A 5,626-nucleotide genomic window follows, 5' to 3' on the forward strand; every position below is an offset into this window, starting at 1 on the left:
TGCTCGCGATTGTCACTTGGGGTTACTGATGGAGCCGCTGCTGGGTTGATATGGAACTGCGGCTGCTTCGTTTTGTTAATTCAGTGAGTGTTTATGTTTCAAAAAGTCTCGCGTTAATATTCGTATGTGTTTGATTAATGAATGAGTTTTGGTAACGTGGGATCGAGTCCTAATTATTATATGTTGCGAATAGTATTGCTATGGTTATTGCGAAAGTGGCTGGGAGCTGAGGTTTTGGTTGTTGATTTCGGACTGAGGCGGAAAGGACTCTGTGAGACGTTTGGGTTATGGAATTGCGTTTTGAGGTAGGGGCGCTTTCCAAAAACTATAGTTTATTATTGGAATTATTACATATGGGTACTGATGTGAGATATTGTGTATTTGGTGATTGTATCTGCCTTATATATTATTTAATTGGCTCGAATGACTATGGATGTTGGTTTGGCTGAATTATTGTGTGGCTTGTGAAATGTAATGTTTGAAGTTGATTCTTTAAAGATTTGAAATGAGTTTAATCCGTTGAGGATTGGTTTGAATTGAGTCAATTATTTTGATGATGTGAAAGATAGAATACTCTTGAAATTCAGCCTGGGTTGCTTTAATTGATTTGGTTTTGATAAATGATTTATTGCTTAACCGATTCTTTAAAGCTTTAGAAATGAGTTAAATCGGTTGATATTGAGTTGATTTTTGAAATGGTTTCCTTGAGATATGCTAATGAGGCGACTGTTGAATTTAGCTTGATTTTGAATTGATTTTGGATTTTGGACTGTTGAAAAGGATTGTGGGACAGTTTAGTTGGGACCCGAACCGGGTGGCAAAAGTCCAAGTTTTAGGGGAGGTGCTGCCGAAATTTCTATAAAAATCCGAGTCTTTATTGAAATGTTGTCTGGCAAATGATGAGTTAAAGACTTCTACTATTTTATTTGAATTATCACGAAAAGGATGATTCATGCTTTCGAACTGAGTTAGTAAAGAGGAAATTATGATTTAGTTTTGCTTCTTAAGAAAGGCATTGTATCTCTTTCAGGAGAAAGTTATTTAGATGAAACTTGTGTTTTAAAGCTGTTTGAATGTGAAAAGGGTTTATGCCTTTGAATTTGACTTGGGGGTTTCAATTAAAGAAGTTTTAATGATTTTGAAAGGACCTGAATGTCTATTGACAAGTTTCATTTTGAATTGTTTTGAGAAAGGTTTTAAGTACTCTTTGAATTCTAAATTCTTGCAAGACTAAGGCAATTTTGAACAGTGAAACGCTTTAGAATTTATCATGGGGGTTGAAGTTGGTTTTGCCTAAGTAAAGGAAACGGCTTTGAAAGAAGTAAATGATTACGTGACTCGATTTGGCTTCGATCCTATTTTATTACTCAAATCGGAAAGTCAAGGTTTTAATGATTTTAAATGAATTTGGCGAATGAGTTATGTTATTCTTCCCTCAAGACTTGGGACTCTGCCAAGGAACTTTTGTTATAAAATCCCATTGTTGGATGGATGATTTTGAATGTTTCAAAATAAATCTTTAACTTGCCATGGTTATGGAAGTTTGGAAAGAGGATGCCGAGAGTGGCATTGTTTTCAAAGGGGAATTTACCTTGAGTAAAAGTGGCTTATGAGCCTGAGATGATTTGAGAAATGAGATCTTTAAAGCCAAGACTGAAAAGAGTTGAAACTTGATTTCAAAGTGAAATGAATTGAGAAAAAATGATTTATGGCTTAAGTGCCGATTTTATGAATTTAATGATGTTGAATGGTGGAAGTGCTGTTTTATTGTGAGCCGGAATGGCTCTGTATGATTTATGAATATTGGCTGGTTCTGGATTGAACCGTGAGCCGGAATGGCTGTGTATGATATTGATTTATGGCTGATTGCCGAATGAGTTATGGGCCGTATGGCTGACTATGAATTATGAATTTAAGCCGGATGGCTGAGATGGATGTTGATCCATGGCTGGGACTGAATGAATATATGCTTGAGATACCTGGGTGGTAGCAAGGGTTGTGGTTCGTCCCACTTGCTCCAGGTCAGAGACTGTGACGCCTGGGTAGTAGCGGTAGTAGTGGTGATTCCACTCGCTCCAGGTTGAGCTTTTAAACACCCGCCTGGGTAGTAGCTGCAGTAGTGGTTATTCCACTGGCTCTGGGTTGAGCGGGTAGTAGCAATGGGGTTGTAGCTCAAACCTACTTGCTCCGCGATGGGTGTTTCTGTCCATGGTTAGCTACCAGGACGTGTCGGGTTGGCCATATAACCGACAGATGATATCATCAGCCACTAGGGACAGGCATGCATCATATGCATCTATGTGACATTGTTTGGGTGTGCATATTGTACTTGGTTTGCCTTTGTGATTAACTGCTAATTATTCTACTTGCTGTAATTGTTTGTTTGTGCTTGAACTTCCTATCTGTGTTTGCAATTGGGACTCTGTTGGATTGTGGTGATTTGGTTGGTGGTTGGATTGTTTGGGCCTAGGGCCGTGGTTGGATTGAGATGGACCGATGGTTGGTTTCGGTTTTGTGTTTCTGATTTGGAAAAATATGAAAGGCTATTTTGGTTCAACATAGATAAACCTTTTTGAAAGGCTTTTGGTGTTTTTGAGAATTGAACGGTTCCTCTTTCAGAAAAGATTTCCGACTTTACCTTATTGAAAACTGTTGTTTTTGAAAAGAGGCATAAGACAGTTATTAATCACTGGCACGGTTTATCTTCATGTATCCTATTACAGTAATTCCCAAAAACCCTCTACTGAGAACCCTTTCGAGGATGATGTTCTCACCCCCTACATTTTTCTAGGATATTTGGCTGAAGTTTTAGCTTTCCTTGAGTGGATAGAATTAATCCAAGAAACTCTATTTCTTGTTTTGCTATTTTTGCTTTCTTTTTGCTAAGAACTAATCCTTTTTCTTTACATCTTTCTAAAACTATTAATAATTTTTGAAGATGATCTTCTCTATCCTGTTTTGTAAAAATTAGTATATCATCAATGTACACTAAAACAAATTCATTTAACTCTTTTAGATTTTCTTCCATAAATCTTCGATAAATACCTGGGGCTTGTTTTAATCCGAATGGTAATACATTCCATTCATAGAGCAACACACTTGTTGATTCTTTTGTTGGGCAAGTAAAAGCAGTTAATTTCTTTGTTTCTTCGTCTAAACGAAGTTGCCAATATCCTGATTTTGCATCAAGAGATGAAAACCAAGTTGCTCCTTTGATTTTTTTCTAAAATAGAATCTTTTCTTGGAAGTTTATGAGCATCACCAATAGTTGCTTCATTCATCTTCTTATAGTTAATAACCATTCTTTGTTTTCCCCTTTTAATTTCATTATTGTTTTCGACATAAAAGGCTGGAGTCGCATGAGGACTTTTACTTAATCTTATAATTCCTTTTTCCAAAAGATCTCTACATTCTAATGAAAACTCTTCTCTATCTCTTACGGAATAAGGAATTTTATTTGGAACATTTATCTCTTTTGTAGGATCTTTTAATTTAATACTTACTAATTCGTTATTTGTATTTTTAATATCTAAAGGATTTTCAGCACAAATTTCATCCAAAAATTCTTCTATCTTTATTTCAAGATTATTTTTTGGGATATTTATCTGAAAGTATAAATTTAAATAACATGTCTCTAATATAGAAAATATTTTAAATTTTAATATCTTATCTATAGTAGTAGTCGGTATTTTTATACGTTTTGATTTTTGATTTATTGAAGAATCGTGTGGAGCTTTTAAAACTATATATGTTAATTCTTGAATGAATGGATGATATAGCTTTAAAAAATTATTTCCTATGATAAAATCCATTCCAGAATCTAACATATATATAGATGGAACAATGAACCTATAATTTTGAATAAAAATTTCAACCATCTCTGCTTTTTGGTTAATTTTATGTATTGATTTGTCAGCTATTCTAACTCTTAATGGTTTCTTTAATTTTTTCCAATCAAGTTTTATATTTGAACTAGCAAAGCATTGTGTTGCTCCAGAATCTATGAAGGCATTTATAAACTTTTCTGTTATTTTTATAGTAATAAATGTAGCATTATTACTTAGTCTCTGAGTCTGTTTCCGAGACATATTCAAAAATATAGTCTAAATTATCATCAGATTCCTCTAAAGGTTCCATGAAAATTTTTGTTATATACATACTAAGATAATGATTTTTATCTTCTTCTTTTAATTTGTAATAATGTATTCTATATTCACATATATAAGACTCCACATTACATAGATCATATATCTGAATATTAGCTAAATGGTTTTTTGCTTCTTGATATTCTTTATTATAAACTTCTTGTCTATGATCTATAATATTTTTTCCGAAAAATTCTTTATATAGAATCATCATTATATATAATATCTTATCATAAGCTGTAGGCTTTGTTGCTAATTCTTCTATTATTTGGTTTTCTATTGATGTCATATAATCTCTTATAGTTCCTTTAGTATGAAACCCTATGTAATTCCAAATATCTCTTCCAGACAATTCACTAAGTTTTGGATTAGTAAAGGCTTCTAATAAAAAGGAATTCAACCAATTTTCAAAATTTTCTTTTTCGTTCTTTTTGCAGTCTAAATCGAGCATTCTTTCTCCTTCCATTTCCTGGATTTTAGGAACATATTTTGATGGTATTTTTGTATATTTTGAATCTTTATTTGTAAACCCTTTTTTAAAAGCATAATTATCAAAACTTGTTTCCCATTTAAATTGAGATTAATTATCCTTAGATGTTCCAGCTTCATTTTTTACTTGTATTGGAATTGCTGGTTCTTCGTCACTTGAATAATCTAGAATATGTTCTTCATTTTCTATATTTTCAGAATTTACTAATTCTTCTTCTATTTGAAAACCATGTTCCATAATATTATTTTCTTGAGCCATTTTTAATTGTTTAAAAAGCATTGTAACTTCTTCTAATTTTTCTTCAATATTCATAATTTCAATGGTGGTTTTACTTTTAAGTCTGTTATGTTGATTATATTTTGGAATTTTTCTTCTTTGGGATTCTCTTTTTCCTTATTTCTTTGAAATTTTATAGATACCAATATTTTTTCGAGCATATCTACTATAGAATTTAATTGTGGGTTAAAAGTATGATAAAGATGTGGGGAATCATTTCCATGGTAACATTTCTTAGAAATTCCGTGTGAAAAATAAGTTTTTTCAGGTTTTTGAAGTCCTTCAATAAAACTTATAGTAAAATAAAGATTTTGAGAAAAATCATTTTGTATTGATTTTAAGAATTCGGTGTCATTACAGTTAACATTAGTTAAAATCATTAATTTTTGATCTATTAATTTTGATAATTTAATTATTTCTTCTCTTAAATCTTCTAATTTACTTTTTTCCATTAGGTGACGCTTTTCTTTGTGAAGAGTTATGGTTTAAAGTGAAAAGTGTAGCTTTTAGAAAGTGTGGTGTAAGCAAATCTTTAAATCTGTATGACTTTTTGATCTGTATAATAAAATTCACCTTCTTTATATATGGGTTGGTTCTTGACTCCTTAGAATTTTTTTTCCTCAACGAGTCCTGCAACAAAAAGAGAGAAAGTTTTAATATCGATAACAATATTAATTAGCTAAGACAGAAGAAAATATTAATTAGTTAAAATATA

This window comes from Arachis ipaensis, chromosome B09 (genome assembly GCF_000816755.2).
Source record: "Arachis ipaensis cultivar K30076 chromosome B09, Araip1.1, whole genome shotgun sequence".
In the NCBI taxonomy this organism is placed as follows: Eukaryota; Viridiplantae; Streptophyta; class Magnoliopsida; order Fabales; family Fabaceae; genus Arachis; species Arachis ipaensis.